Here is a 16928-nt window from a genome sequence, read left to right on the forward strand (position 1 = left end):
AGGAACTAGATCCAAAAATGAAGACAGAGACACCAAATTTCCATACTATCTTGTGGGACCAAGTAAAGAACTATTGTTTTTTAGTAAAAGTTCTAAGTGCCTGTAGGTCATTGGAAGGCAGTATCTGACTTACCAGGGTCAAAGGGCATGGAAGTCTAAGGTGTTAACAGTATGTACAGGCAGGTCTTGTGAGCCAAGCATCTTCCAGGACATCAGATAACTACACCCATGATGCTGAAAAATGAGTACTGTGAGTTTACCCCTATGGATCTGAAAATGTGATTCGGAGGAATGAGGAGCCATGGCTTCCTAGAACCCAGAACCTGAGCTGCTAGTGAACAGAAGGAAAAGCTGTATGTGGATCGCAATAAATCACCCTATAGTATTTCCTATTGAAATTTGTTTAGTGTCCTGGTATCCTGAGCCACACTCTGGCCAAAACCATAGCCATAGAGAGACAGAGCATCATGGGGACATAAAAGAAAAAATGTGAGACGTTATCTCAACTTCCTAAGAGTTCAGAAAGAATTTGTAAAAATCTTGAATGCTGTGTGCAGATAAGCTGCATCCCTCTACATTGCCAGCATCCACAGACTCCCTGGGCTAAGCAGCCACCCCATCTTAATGAATAGGTATGTCTCCTGTAATTAGCATATCAATCATTGTATGCAAATGAAAGATGTTAAGGTGCATTTAAAATCCCAGTTTAAATGACTGAAATCCAGAGTACATGAGTCTGCTCAGCAAACTCTGATTTTTAATCCAGTGTAAATGTTCCCTCTTGCTCAGGCTGCCCCAGGGCAGAGTTGCACAAGACCCACATTAGTGCCATTTAAATAGTTTAAATAGATGAAGTCTGTCTCTTCTGTGTGAGTCCAAGAGGGAGGCCTCCTCAAGGAGACACGCACATGAGGTGGGGGTGTGGAAACCAGACCCAAAGCAGTACCTTAAAAGATCGGTGTGCCTCCCTCTGTTGGCAGTATCTCGAAGCAGGTGACTGGCTGGTCTTCAATACCAGAGATGCAGAGTCGTCGCCCCTTTGTGAATTCAAGATGGTGACATGGTCGCACTCCACTCCACAGAAAGAGGACAAGAAATAAAGACCGTCCTGGAAAAGAAGAAACAGGGCTACTCACTCAGAGCATGCTAGGCTCACTACCGCAAGGAGCCTTGCCTTAGGCAGAACCTCAAAGTCAGGGGGAAAGCTTCCCCATGGAATGAAGGGGAAGAAGGACTCCTCGGGTGTACCCTGAGCAGAGGTGGCTGGCACTGGGAAGCTGGCCATAGGCTCTCCTATGTGTAGCTTGAGGGTCATGTTTGTCTTTCTGTGGTTGGAAGCAAGGAGAGATAAAGAGGAGCTGTCTATCACACTGACCAATACTAGCCTGTTGGAGGTGGGTGGGTCAGAGATCTACTGTCACAGATCTTTGTCCCCTCATACACCATTCCCTCAGGATCCAAAGAAGGTTCAGGAGAAAACGGCCTCTTCTCTTTGAGGCTATAACATCCTTTCTGCTTCTATTTCAGGTTACAGCATCCGTTCTATTCATAGCCTCCTCGTGGTATGAATGGTACCCCTGAGGGTTGTACGGGGTGGTAGCATTCCTTTCATCCACACCCACTTCCACAGAACTCAATCCCTTGGCCACGTTATGAAGTGCAGGGAGATGGGGAAATATAAGGAATTCTGTTATAGAAGCAGAGTACAGCATGTATGGAGGGACACCTTCCCGTCCCAGACACAGACTCTTCTTCATAGAGCAATGCTTCAGGTGTGTGCTGATTCTGGGACTGTGGCATGTGAGCATACATCTCCATTTAAATAGAATGTGAGTCAGTCCTTGCTTCCCCTGTCCTGCCTCTACCTAAAGGCCGCTAGAGAAAGCACCATTCTGGGGGTCAATAGGTTCAAGTTTAAGCCCAAACTCTCTTCTTTCCTAGCTGTATGACTTTGGGCAGATTATTTCTTCTCTGGGATGATTTAAAGACCAGTAAATCAAGACATACATTGTACTCATGATAATAGGTTTGTGTGAAGATTAGGTGAGAAAACTCTTGCTTGGCGCATAGTAGGTTCTCAGTTTGTTCTTGCTTATTTGACCCCTGGCAGGAGAGCCTGCCACGGCTGCTAGTCTTCTGTCAGCTGAGAGGCTCTGCAGCTCTAATCAAACTGAGCTTATAGCAATTTCCTTCCTCTTGTCTCATCCCGTGTACTTGGAATGAAGTTGTTCTTACAACCCAGGATCGAGTGGTTCAGTCAAAACTGGTTCAGAATAAACCCAGTTTAAACATGTTGCTTTTACCTCTGGGAGCTTGGAGAACAAGCATAAGCGCCTTGGCATGCACTTATAAAACCCTTACTGCATTTTGCCACTGTTCAGTGAACATGTAAATGTGCTCCATAGGACCAGTATTCTTAACTGGTTGCTTTCATGAGAACAGTAGCTTAAACAAAGAATTGGTCTCTCTTGAAAGGAGATCTTGATTGCCTGTTAACATGTATCTTGCTCATTCATTGTTTGAGACACAAAGAACCTGGACATTGAATCATAGGGCATACTAAGAATCTGGGCATTGCATCATGGGACATCCTAAGAATCTGGGCATTACATCATGAGTTATTCTAGAAATCTGGGCATTGCATTGTGGGATATCCTAAGAAGAATCTGGGCATTACATCATGAGTTATTCTAGAAATCTGGGCATTGCATTGTAGAATATCCTAATAACCTGGGCATTGCATCCATATGAGGCATCCTAAGAATCTGGGTATTGCATTGTGGAACATCCTAAGAATCTGGGCATTGCATCATGGGACATCCTAGAAACCTGGACATTGCATTGTGGGATAGCCTAAGAAACTGGGCATTGAATCTACATGGGGCATCCTAAGAACTCTGCAGCGTTATTTTTAATTGGGCCAAGATTGTGGCTCTTACACTTATGTCTTTTGATCACGTCTGGCTGCGTAGAAAGCCAGGGAATGCAGTCTCTTTGCTGAACATATTTCAACCTAGAGTGTTGATGCCTGGGAAGAAGGAGAAATAGAGGTCAGAGAGGCAGTAACAGGCTCTGTTACAAGGAATCGCAAGGGTTTGAAAAGTTGTCTCTGCTTACCAACATTTTTCAACCAATATTCAGAATGGACCTAGGAAGAGCCTCCATGTTCCTCAAACATGGGTGCTATTTGAGACTTCCAATTTGTCTTCCCCTCTTTTCCACTTGAGTTCTGAGGGCAAGAGACCCCAGTACCAACTTTTCTCTACCTTCATCTCCAAGTTAGTAAATCAGATCTCTGAGGGAGTGGAAGGACAAAGGACATCAGCTGTAATATCTGCCAGTATCCCTGGTGTAAATGTTCCCCCTGTGGCCAGTTTCTAGATACTAGTGCAGCGTGGCTGAGTGTATGAACAGGAGGAGTTGCACACAACCAACTCCTTGGAGACAGAAGTAGCCAGCTCGGATGCACCATTGCCTGATTGCTCCTCTCCCAGCTTCCCTGGCCAGAGAAACCTGAGGAGACAAATCAGCAGCCAGGACTTTTGTTATGTGTTCAAGTGCCTGGTGCCTAGAATTCACCTGAGCTCTGGGACCTAGACCAAATGCATTTTCGGTATTGAGTCAGATGCCTCTCAGCTGGTGACTCAAGGAGCACCTCTTTATAAAGCTTCAATCCAACCAAGTTCAATTCCATTCCATCAGGGAAAGAAAGGGAGATATGATTTAAATGGCACAGCAATTTTATCTTCCATTTTTGCAGATAAAACGCATACATACTGCAGAATAACTGTAAGAAGAAGGCCCAGGTCTTTTGTTCTTCCCTTTCATGTATATGATTGTCACTGAGAACATGTTGCTTCACTAACTGGCTCTGATGTTGAGTATTACCTGTCTTTATATTCCAGTGTGCCTAAACAAAAGCCACCCAGTGCTTCAGATGCTCAACCAGGTGAACAGAAATCTAGTCAGTGATGGACCATTGCAATCACAGCTTGACTATCCTCTCCAAAATTCCTTTTGAAGCTTAATCCTCAATGCAAAGCAGCAACAGGTGGAGCCCTTAGAAGGCAAATAGGCTGTTAGGGCTCTGTGCAGGCCCCTGTCATAGGGCCTAATAGAGGGAGTTCAGTTACCTTTGTCCTTCTGTCTGTTACGTCTCCAAGGACACAGCACATACAAACCATCCTCTTGGAAGCAGAGAGCAGTTGAACTGGCCATCGCTTTGGTCTTGGACTTTCTAGCCAGTAGAAGTAGAAGATGATGTGACATGGTTGACCAGGAACTCGTTCAGGGCATTTTTGTGTCAACATCCTGAACAGATTAAGGCAGAGGGTGAACAGGTAACTGTTGGATTGAGGGGGTGGCTCAGGGGGATTTTGCTCATGTCCCTTTGTCATCTGACCTGTTCCCAGTGGAGCCCAGTCTCAGAAGACAATGCCATTCTACGTATTTGACTCCTATCATTGAAATCTGATTCCCCTGGTACACACAAACATGCTTTATAGTTGCTAGACCATAAAGGGAAGAGGTGAGAGAAAAGTAGAAGAATTTTAGAAACTTCTTAATTCTTAAATCAGCCTTTTTCCTGCTTGCTACCGGGCCACGAAGTTTGTGTTCCCTCCTCACTTGATAGAATCATTAACAAACATGTATGCATGTACGTGGCTGACATTTATTTTCTTCCCGTGTCTCAAAGGCCTGGAGATGGATCTTCATGACTGACGTGTGTCTGGCTGATGTCCAGTTGACTGTAAATGATTGATGACACCTGGCTAATTGGATCATGACTGACATACAAGCATAGTCTGCCCCAGAACACCTCAGTATGGATCTTAGCTGAGATTAGCAGTCTGAGTACCACCTTATCACCCATTGATGGGCTTGCTATCCTGCCACCATGCTTCTAGGGAGGGGCTAAGCTTTTCTTTTTTTTCTAGACCTAGAGAGAGTGATGTGCCTTATCCTTTGAACAATTAGGGTTATGCAGCTCACTAAACACAAGTGAGCCCTGTCCTAGTGGAGCTCAGTTCTAGGCTCCTGACAGGGACTGCACAGGCCTCTTCTAGTACCTCCTGAGTCCCGAGAACACTTGCGAAGGCTCTCTGTGTTCAGAGTCTTTAGACTTGGGCACAGTGAAGGGATTCTGGATAATACGGTGATGGAAAGACAAAATGGCAGAGGTGAAGAATTCAGGGCACAGAGATATTTTAGATAGGAGTTCAACCATGTCTTTAAATAATAAGATGCAATTTTTATGCTATTTTAAGGGAATGGGGTCCTCTCACATGCCTTTCACCTTGTAATAAATAAAAGCTTTATTTCTGTTTTGCAGAGCGAAAGAAATTGAAACCCAGAGACTTAGCTAGCATGACCCAAGTTCCACAGTGAGGACTCAAACCTACAACCTCTAGTTCTGAATTCCCTGTCTTTATGAGGAAGAGGTGTGCACTACAGTGCTCACCTGTAAATGATGTCCTAAGAAATTGCCATCTACAAAGTTTGTTAGACCCGAGGCCAGAGAACATATGCATATTGTGCTGCTCACAGCACTCATAAATCTTCTCTGATATTACTATCTGAGAAGTGGTAACAAGAATAAGACATCAGACACAGAGCCTGGCACTTCATTTGTGATGACAAGGACTAGCACGAGGGTCGGGGGTAACTAAGCCTCCTTCCAAAGCCAAACTGACATCTGGGAAGTAGAGTTGCTAACTCAATACAAAATTTCAGATAAAAAGTTCTGTAATTACAAAGGTAAAAATCTGGGTATTGGGGTCACACATATGTAATCCCAGCACTCAGTAGGCTGAGACAGAAGGATCCTAAATTATAGACCAATTTGAGCAGCATAGTAAGAACTTGTCTTGAAGAAGAACAAGAGAAGGAGGAGGAGCAGGAGGAAGAGGCAGCTTGACAGTGGTAGTGGATAAAGAGAGGAAGGAGAAAAAATGGGAACAAACACACTATAATCATGTCAAGGAACATGATAGTGAAAAAAGTCCTATAACCGAGCTGAAACAGGGCTTTGAGCTTCTGCATACTTTTTATTTTGGGGTTTTGGGGGGGATTGTTTTTTTGAGACAGGGTCTCTCTGTTGTTGCTCTGGCTGTCCTGTAACTCACCCCTTAGACCAGGCTGGCCTCAAACTCATAGTGATCCACCTGCCTCTGCTTCCCAAGGCTTGAGCCACCATATCAGGAGTTTCTGAATACTTAAGGCAAAAAAGAAAGCTGATGGGAACTGCATCTCATATGATCTCATGATGTGCGTTCAAAGCAGAGCGGACCAGTTTCCTGAGAGAGATTTTCATGTGAGAGACTCATCAAAACAATGTTCCTTTTTTTTACAGGAACTGGGATAATCTGCATGTTGGCCTTCCCCATATACAATAATGAGAATCTAAATTAGATGCTCCTGTTGGATGTCCAGATGGTGTGGTATAACAACTATTAATTAGCAGCAGTCTGGACTGGTAGAAGGGAAAAGTAAGACTATCTTTTCCCTCCTTGAACTTAAATCACAAATTACAGTATTAGATTGGCTGTGGGCAAATGATTAGCCACCAATGTCACCAGATAAAAAGTTCTGTAATTACAAAGGTAAAAATCTGGGTATTGGGGTCACACATATATAATCCCAGCACTCAGTAGGCTCATGTGAAAAGGGGTCTATCAAAAATGGGCAATTAACAAACAAAGTTTTATGAAGGGGAGGGTGACTACAGAAACTGCCAACAGAGATAGAGGCTTATCTCCATGAACAGGTCCCAAGTAACTACAAAAACTAGTAGCTGGTGAACTGGCTCAGGAGGTCAAAGAGTTTGCTGCCAAGAGACCTGAGCTTGATCCCGGGGACTCACATGGTGGAAGTAGAAGACCAACTCCTTAAAGTTATCCTCTGACCTCTGAATCATGTGCCTGCACACTGCTCGCTCTATCTATCTATCTATCTATCTATCTATCTACCTATCTCAATAGATGATAGATAGATAATAAATAGATAGATGAGATGATGATAGTGGATAGATAGATAGATAGTAGATAGATAGATAGTAGATAGATAGATAGATAGATGCCATTAAACTTTTTTTAACTCTACTAAGTTTCTAAAACAACACTCTGGCTTAGCTTTGAAAGCTTGAAAAGCAGTGCTAGGCCTCTGCTCCACCTGGTGGCACAAATGCCTGCTGTACCTAGATGATCTGCCATTGGGGTTTTTGTTTGTTTGTTTGTTTGTTTGGTTTGGTTTTTCGAGACAGGGTTTCTCTGTAGCTTTGGAGCCTGACCTGAACTAGCTCTGTAGACCAGGTTGGCCTCGAACTCACAGAGATTCACCTACCTCTGCCTCTCAAGTGCTGGGATTACGGGCGTACGCCACCACCGCCCAGCTCTGCCATGTTTTTATTGTGTTTTGCCAACCTTAGTTTAAAATATCAAACTGTATTAAATTTCCAATCCCTCACTGTTTTGATCTATAAGGAAGACTCTTTCCCCTGTCTCCTCCTAAAACAAACTTTTAGGAAATTAGAGAGCACAGTAAGCTATCAGAGTGTCCTGTCTAACTTATTTGAGTGACTAGGGTCTATTTAAAAATCACATCATATGGATAAATATACTGACACAAAATGCTGCGTTTCCCTTTCTCATGCTTTGTAGAAGTCGATCACTAAATTCCCCATGATCTCTAGCATCAGGTCTTCTGTGTATGTTTATTAGTTCTTTCAGACTTTTGTAAAATGTATTTTGATTGTATTTGCCCCTCTACCAGCTCCTTCCAGGTCCTTACCTTTCCCCTTTCCTACCCGCCAGACTTTGTGTCCTCTTTTTCCCCCCACTCAGGTCCAATCTGTATTACTCATATGTGTGGCCAAGCGCTGGAGCATGGCAGACCTACCAGCTCCTTTTTGCTGTATGTGGTGATTAATAGTTAGCACTAAAAATGGTCACTGTCTAGAAACTCTCTGCTGGGGTTGTTGCTTCTCTATTCAGATTCCTGAATGTTGACGATGCTAGGTAAGTAGAGTGTTAGATCCGAGGCAATCAAGGGGACAGCAGCTTCACCTTGTCACTATGTCTCCTAGAGGTCAGATGCCCCTTTGTGGTTCAACATCTTTGAAGCTAAAATTAGGTTGTTCCTACTACATTAGAAAGTGAGGCAACAGGGCATCCCACTAATGAAAGGGCTAGGTCCATAAAGACCTGATGTCACTACAACATCGCTCACAGTGGGGCTTGGACACACCTCCTCTTTTGAGAGCTTTTCTAGAGGATCATGGGAAAAACACCCTAAAAAGAAGATATGGTCCACTGTGATTTGAGAGGATCACCTTTTCTTATGGGCATGCCACCTACCTCTTAAGTATCCACGAGAAATTCTTTTAAATCCACAATGTGGATCCAGCCCACTGGCTGCTTCCCACCTTCAAGGCAACTCACTCCAGTCTCTCTTTGGAGCGTTTAAACAACCTTCTGCTTAAGCTCTCTATATTTCTTGACTTAATTATTTCCTTCCAAAAGACAAGGCCCACAAGAATTCTGTGACAGTAGCACCACAAGAATTTTTTTCCCAGTCCCACATCCCCATCCCCAGGACATTGGGACCGCTGACCTCTCTGCCAGTCAATTGTGAAAATGGAGCCATGCCTTTCTTGTTACAACTATCTAAGGGCTTGCTTACACTCAGCACTTACACTCTAGGTTCACACCACCAGGAATGAGGACCAAATGTGGGTGTAATTTCTTTGCCTTCACTGAGTTAAATTTTCCTGTAATATTCTGTTACAAGTCCATCCGGCGACCTATATAAACATCCAGGATTAGCATCGATTTAGCTTGCTGCAAGCTGTATAACCAGTGAAGCATGGCTCGAAGGGGAATAATTTCAAGAATGTTTTAATATGGGGATTTTTTTTATAAGGGTCCAAATGTAAAATGGCTCCTGACTTTTTTGAAGGGTTTTCTTGGTAAGAGAGATTGTGACCTTTCTATATAGCATATTTGGAGGCTACATTTAGTTTTTGATTACAAATGTTTAACAGTTAATCTTTTGGGGAAATGGCAACAAAATGGTTCTCAAGTGAATGAACATTTGGGATGGAGCAATTTGGTGTTTCCTATTTGGATGTCAAGAGTTCTCTGCCAAACACAGGTTTTTGGTTTGGGCTGTGTGCGTATGTTGCCAATTCTACCTGGCACATTTAGCCAAAGGAATTCATTAGTTCATGCTGTCTAGATCCTGAAAATGTAACTTTGAATTGCAATGGATGTTGCTAAAATTTGGACCACATTTGTAAAGAACACAGTCTCTTCTCATGTCATTTAAAACAAAACCAACTTATCAGTCTACCCACTCAGATTCTCATGGTGAGTTCAGTGAGATGAGGGACAGAAAGGAGAATTAAAAGCCTTGGGTCAATACTAATAAGATCATGAGACTCAACTTATAAATGATTTATATATGAAATCACAATGTGTATATGAAATGATACATCAATGGCCTGGACTTTTTTGTCCTACCTATTCTCTATTAAATGAACTAGAATCAAATCATGGCCAATCATCAAATAATGACCTAAATCCTCCTGTCCTCGATGAAAAATATAAAGAAGAGTGACTCTCACCTTCAGTTTGTAAAGGTAAGATTTCAGGAAATCTTAACTGGGCCAGTGAGACCCAAATTTGAGATGTTTTGACATGATTTTTACAATTTTGATATGTCTATAGTATTTATGCAATGATTACCTTAATTTTTATTTATCTTTATTTATGTGTATGCTTGTCTATCTACGTGGGTGCATTTACCCTCAGATACCATTCAGTCCCTCTGAGCTAGAGTTGCAGACAACTGTGAGCTGTGAGATGTGGGTGCTGGGACCTAAACTCAGGTCCTCTGCAAAGGCAGCAAGTGCTCTTAGCCACTGAGCCATCACTCCAGTCCCTTACCAAAAGAACTTAAACCACCACTTCTCAATTATTCTCATTATTCCTCAATTACTTGAAAATGAAACCTCCATTTTTCTCATAAATGGAAACATTGGTTCCATCAACTCTAACTAAAACACAAAACCACTGTTCTTGTTGTAAGAGAATGCTCCCCCTTCTGGAGCTGCCTCCTGAGACAAGGCCTTTTCAGGAAGCTAGATCATGACCTACCTCTCTTCTTCACAGACTTGACCTGTGTGGCTTCTTCCCTGTCTGAGTGGGGCTCATTTATCAGAAAATCCTAGTCTAGAGTCAGGCAAGTACCTGGGTAAACGAGCCTGTTCCTCAGACCCACACCATACCACAGGGGAGCTTCCCAGTATCCCAGCTGAGGGACAAGGTAGGGGGTGTCAGTAAACTTCCTGATCCACAAAGTCAGATCTCATCAGACGAGATCTCTCATCTCAGATGCCAACCCATCACAACAAGGGTGCAACTGAAATCTGTCATCAGTTTTAGACTTGTGTCTTTTTTTAATTAGCTCAGAATTCAGATGGAAAAGCAAAATTGTACACTATTGATCTCTCAAACCCCAAATTTATTCATTTTTCATTATTTCTGTGACCAAAACACCCAACAAAAAGAATGTAAAGGAAGTACCAGGATTCAAGGGTAGCAGGAGGAAGAGAATGAGCATAGGTCACAGTGGGAGTGTTAGACTAGTTTACACAACGTGGCTGGGTAGTCCAGCAATGGCTGTCTGCACACTGTAGAACTTCAAACCAGACACCTGCCCTGTTAACACAGCTAGATGCCCCAGCAGTCCAACATGGCACTGACAGCCTGGGAGATTTCAGGAGAGCTGCTGGGGGATGCCTGGAGAGCTGCTGGGGGATGCCTGGAGAGCTGCTGGGGGATTCCTGGAGCAGCTGGTTTAGTTCACACCGGGAGGCTAAAGAAATTGGGCTCTGACATCAGTGAAGGATGGCAGCAGCAGAAGCAGCAACAGAGTAGATGCACTTAGAACAGAGGTTGAAAGTGGGCAGGCAAAAGCAGCAGCTTGTCTCTCAGAACTCTTCACATGTGGACCAACACTGGAAGGTGCTGCTTACTCTGGGGGACAGTCTTCCCCTTTATTAATTCTCTGAGGAAATACCCTCCCAGGATAGGAGTCTTAGTCAATCCCAGATTCAATCAAGTTGATAAGCAAGACTGACGATTATGGGAAGGAAGGAACTGTCTTGACTCTTGGTTTGAGAACACTCACAGCTCCCACGGTGAGATGCTCAGCTCGCAGTGTGCTTGTTAGGAAGCAAGGAGAGGGGGTGCCCTTCCAGCCTTCTCCTTTTCCTACTCATTCCATCTGGGCTCTCAGTCTATGGGGTGGGTCTCCCCACATTGTCATCTGTTCTGACAACACCTCACAGACGCTTTCAGATGTGTATCTCAGTATCCTAAGTGATTCTAGATCTAGTCAGGGTGGCAATGAAGATTAATTATTACACACAACCAATATTCACATCTGCTGTAAAACGTGATCAATGCAGTAACTAAAATCTTACAAACCGACAAAGAGATGAGTCATCCTGTTCTCAAATATGCTGAATGTGGAAAATGTGGGAAGATACAAACATTTATCTTTTTTCTAGTGAGAACAGATAGCAGAGTTAACCCTTTGTACTCTGCTCCAAGAGTTAATGACAATAATTGATAATAATTGAGACAGTCAACACTGAGAGCAAAGACTCCAGCAGCCAATCATTTTCTCCAGGAATGGGGATAATCTTTTTAAAAATGTCAAATCCAGTACAACATTGACTCTGACCACTGTGCCTGGATTTCAGACATATACCACCAGGATGGCCTCCTTCTGTCTGGGATAGTGCAGAGTCCTCTGAAATCTTGCTACCCAACCCTATCACCTGACAACTTGTTGAAAGGCAGACCTACAGCACTCCTGCTCAATCAGAATCTCAACTTTAGCATGTTATGGTAGGAAAAGCCCCCATGATTTCCCAAAACACTACCAAGGAAAGCAGTCTGCAGACAGACATAGGTCTGTCTACCTATGTAGGCATTTCTAGGCGTTGAACTTGTGCATGCACCTCTAGCATCCCTCTTGATGTGTGTATCAACAGCAGAGGTGCCCCTACACAGATATGGTCACTTGGACAGCCAACCAGGTGCCAGCTTTTTCACTGTTAAGAAATGAACCCTTTCTACAGGTATTAAATGTGTAAGTCTTTGATTATGAAACAAATTGGTGCCCTTAAGAGATAGATCTATCATCAAATAGAACAAATGTTAACATGTGTTAGTTTTTATGGTGGGTACATGGATTTCTGTTACATTATTTTCTACACGTTTGACATTTTGATATGAAAATATAAAAAATACGAGGTAAAAGTAATAGATATCCAGTTGAGATAGGAAAAAATGCAGAGAATAAAACTTGCTTGTAATTTCTCTACCCAGATACACTTCTGAGTATTCTCTCAATCGTTTTTCTTCTTAAGAGGGGAATTTAAATTTGCATTTTTATTATCGTCATTTAAACTCATGCTGTTAATTCATCTTTCTTAATAAATTCCAATTGAAATGGTCACCGAAATGAAGATGGAAATGGGTGGAGAGAGAGAGAGACCCTCATCGGCATCAGGAGGCAGGGAAGGTAGCCAACAACACACTGAGGCCAAAGAGAGTTTTAGACACAACACACACACAGTGGGGGAGAACTTACTAGTTATTTTTATTGTTGTTGTGATCAATTATCTGGCAAGGCAACACAAGGGAGGAAGGGCTGGTTCTGATTTACAGTTTTAGTTCACACAGTCCGTCCCCATAGGGAAGGCAGGGTGGCGGAAGCATGGGACAGCTGGTTACATCGCACCTACAGTCAGGGAGCAGAGCAAACAGGGAAGGAGGCCCCAGTGCTCACCACCATGGGACCTAATTCCGCCATCAAGGCTCCACCTCCTAAGACTTCACAACTTTCCGTAACAGTACCATCATCTGGGGACCAGTTGTTCCCACAGGAGACTGTGGGACACTTCACATCCAAACCACAACAAACCCCCATACTCAGAGAATGGGACCAAGGGAAGGCATGGTCAGCATCCACCCTGGCCCACAGTGTTGGGCCTGGCGACTCCCTAAGACAGTGTGCCAAGCCCAGACAAAGCATATGTAAGGAGTTTCTAATGGGGACACTAGAGAAGGTCTGTGCCCTAGTAACTTCTGCTGCAGGAATAAGCCCAGAAAGGAAACTGCTTGGCCTGGAAGGAAACTTCTGTGGACAATGCTGACTCCCTGGAAATGCTCTTCCTACTCATGACAGGCAACTAAAACCTTAATCCAGAAAAAGAAAAATACAAATCTCCCATGTATCTTTCAGTCCTAATAACAGAAAGATCCAATAAGGACTGGTAGAGTCTGCTTTCTTCTCTTCTTCTTCTTCTTCTTCTTCTTCTTCTTCTTCTTCTTCTTCTTCTTCTTCTTCTTCTTCTTCTCCTTCTTCTCCTCCCCTCCTCCTCCTCCTCCCCTTCTCCTCCTCCTCCCCTTCTCCTTCTCCTCTTCCTCCTCCTCCTCCTCCTCTTCTTCTTCTTCTTCTTCTTCTTCTTCTTCTTCTTCTTCTTCTTCTTCTTTCTCTCTCTCTCTCTCTCTCTCTCTCTCTCTCTCTCTCTCTCTCTCTCTCTCTGTGGTTTATGCATGTGTATGCAGGTACACTCACTCATACATGTACATGAAGGCCAGTGGTAGACTTTGGGTGTCTTTATCACTCCCCACTTTGTTTTTGGAGACAGAGTCTCTCACTGAACCCAAAGGTGAACATTTTGGCTTGACTGGCTAGCCCCCAGTATATACCTGTCTTGGCCTCCCAGCACCGGAATTACATACATGCACCTCCATGTTTGGCTTCTAGGAAGATGCTGGGGATCTGAACTCAGGTCCTGATGCTGGCACTTACCTGAGCCATCTCCCCAGTCATAGAACTATTTTTTAAATCTGAGAATGGACAAGAATGTCAAACTCTGTAATGGTATTCCAAAAAAATGTTGGGGAAAAGAAAAAAATAAAGGAAGACTTGGAAGTTTAAGAAGACGCTGTGCTACAAGGCCCTTCTGAAACATGAGCCAAGGAAAAATGGGGGCTGGGGACCTGTTTGCTACTACTCCTAGCCTGTGCTTTCTCAAGGCTTGAAAAGATACTGCATTTATAAAAAGAAAATAATAAGAAATATTGCGCCAGGCATGGTCACTAACGTAGGAGGCTGAGGCAGGAGGGTTGCTGAGGCTAGCCTGGGCTATATAATTGAATTCCTAGTCAACCTGGGCTACAAAATGGGGCCATGTTGAAAGAAAGGAAGGAAGGAAGGAAGGAAGGAAGGAAGGAAGGAAGGAAGGTGATGAAGGGAAAGAAAGGAAGAAAATTATTGAATTATTTTGGGTCAAAACAAGGTGTAGATTATGTTAGAAAGGACTGGCTTTGTGTTTCAATAACCAAATTTTGGTTTCAGATTTCAAAGTTTGGTTCTGCTATCTTTTTAGCTGTGTGCATTTGATAGAGAAAGGCTCTCTGCCTCCACTTTCAGGTCCTGCCTCACAGAATTCTAGAGCATATTCGATGTGATCAAGTGTTTGTCAAAAAGTTGATAGTTCCATCCTTGTGAGTTTTTTGTTTTTGTTTTTTGTTTGTTTGCTTGGTTGTTTGTTTTTGCTTTGAGATCATGCCACATAACCCAGTCTGGCCTTTTCTTCTTGGCCCTCCAGCCTCTGCCTCTTGGATGCTGGGATTCCAAGCATGGACCAGCATACCAGGCTATATACGTATTCTCTTTGCTGTTAAAAAATGCCTTTTTTTTTTTCAAAATCAATGGACAACTTCTGCTTTCCAGAGGGAACATCTAGCCTTCACACTTACCTCTATCCACTCATGCAGTACCACTCAAACGATAAAGAGCAAAAACCTCTGTGACCCTAGGGAATGGAGAAAGGTATTGATAGGCCTATCAATAGGCCTGAGGCTGGAGAATTCTGGGAGGGCATGAAGCTGACAGCAGTCAGACTGATAGAACTTTTGTACTGCACCAGGGGAATGAATCCCCAGAAAGACAAGTCCCAGGAAACAGAAAACAGCACTAGACAGAGGGGAGCTGCCAGCACAGGCTGCTACACAGTGAAGAAAGCTCTTCAAAGAGGGTGTGACTTTTCCCTATAGGTACAGAGTTAGCATTGATTTCTCCATATAGTCAGAGGCAGTTGGCAAGAGATGTACAGTGAGTATGTGTGTGTGCTTCTGTGTGTATCATGCATGTTTGTATGCATTCACCTCTGTGTGCATGTGTGTGAATACTCCTGTGTATATGACTGCACCTCTATGTTCAAATGCGCGCGCGCGCGCAAGTGTGTGTGTGTGTGTGTGTGTGTGTGTGTGTGTGTGTGTGTGTGTGTGTGTAAGGTCTCAGCCTGTGAAACTATAAACAACCAAGAGTGTGGCTTTTTTTTTCAAAGCTTTTTTTTTTTTTCTCTGAGACAGGGTTTCTCTGTGTAGCTTTCTGCCTTTCCTGGATCTCGCTCTGTAGACCAGGCTGGCCTCAAACTCAGAGATCCGTCTGCCTCTGCCTCCCAAGTGCTGGGATTAAAGGTGTGTGCCTTCATTGCCCGGCGCGTTTTTTTAAATGACAGTAAGATCCAAGGTTAGTTTTTGTAGCCGCAGCTCCCCTCTTGCCTCTGGCGCATTCGAACTTCCGGCCCTTGGAGCGGACATAGGGTTTGGTATGGCTGTGTGGAGTTCCTGGGGCCTTGCCAAAATGCCGTATACCTCTCGGCCCTTCCGAGGACCAGACAGGAGCACAGTGCCTCGGCCCTTGGGAGACTCCTGGGCCAGCTGGTCGAAGTTGAGGATCTTACCCCCAGCCTTGAGGATGCGACTTCGGGCGCCGCTGCTCACCAGCAGTGCACACACCTTCAGTTTGGGCATTTTGAGAAGCCACACTTCATCTGTGACCGTCCCTACAACGACAGCTGTCTTGTTCTCTCGGCCAGGAAGCTTCATCTTTCGGATCATCCGGGACAGGGACAGAGGTGGCCGGTTAGTGCGACTCGTAAATAACCTTTTCAGCACAACCTGATTGAAGGTCGAGTTGGTTCGTCTGGCCAGAAACCTGTACAGCTTGACTAGCAGCCGCAGGTAGATGTCTTGGCTCTTGGGCTCCTTGTGCCGAACCTTTCGGTCCTTGTTGTGGTGAATGTCAACACCCATGATGGCGCCTGCTGCTCGGCCAGATCCAGAAAGACAGATCTGCACCGGAGTGGGCAAGGAAAGGGCGCTCTGTGAGGCGCACTCGTGACGCTTCAAGGACGCTCTCGAGTGTGGCTTTTTAAGGGCTGTTCTTAGAAAGAGTTTAGAGTTGCCTTGTGACTTTCTTACTATTCAAATGTGTACATAGCAATGTGAAAGAGTGTGTGCTGTTAGGCAGTGCAGGAAGGTGGGTACCAATCCAGAGTCAGAGTGCCTGGGTTGCCGGGCGGTGGTGGCGCACGCCTTTAATCCCAGCACTCGGGAGGCAGAGGCAGATGGATCTCTGTGAGTTCGAAGCCAGCCTAGTCTACAGAGCGAGATCCAGGACAGGCTCCAAAACAACACAGAGAAACCTTGTCTCGAAAAACCAAACCAAACCAAACAAAAGCGAAACTTCTATTTCTTAGCTCTGTGACCGTGGCTAAGTTACCAATAACCTCCCTGTGCCTCAGTTTCTCACTAATAGACCCAGGTTACTGATAACTCCACCCCCATAAGATATGAAGAGGAAAAGAAAACACTGCGAAGTCACAACTTTTGCCAGAGTTGTGCAAATCACCCCGCAAGTGGGAGCAACTGACACTCCTGAACTGTGGCTGCATGTGTACGAGCGAGTGAGCAGGCACATGAACATAACACACACCACTCCCTGGACTTCACCCTGCTCTTTTTGTCTCTCCAAGACAACTAGGTAGAAAATTCGAG

At 44.2% G+C, this 16928-nt stretch overlaps 1 pseudogene; it reads right to left on the reverse strand.

Annotated features, from left to right (window-relative positions):
* Positions 1–15576: 15576 nt before the first annotated feature.
* Positions 15577–16202, reverse strand: LOC118577292 (annotated as a pseudogene).
* Between the last annotated feature and the right edge of the window lie 726 nt (positions 16203–16928).

Source organism: Onychomys torridus, chromosome 1, assembly GCF_903995425.1.
Source record: "Onychomys torridus chromosome 1, mOncTor1.1, whole genome shotgun sequence".
In the NCBI taxonomy this organism is placed as follows: Eukaryota; Metazoa; Chordata; class Mammalia; order Rodentia; family Cricetidae; genus Onychomys; species Onychomys torridus.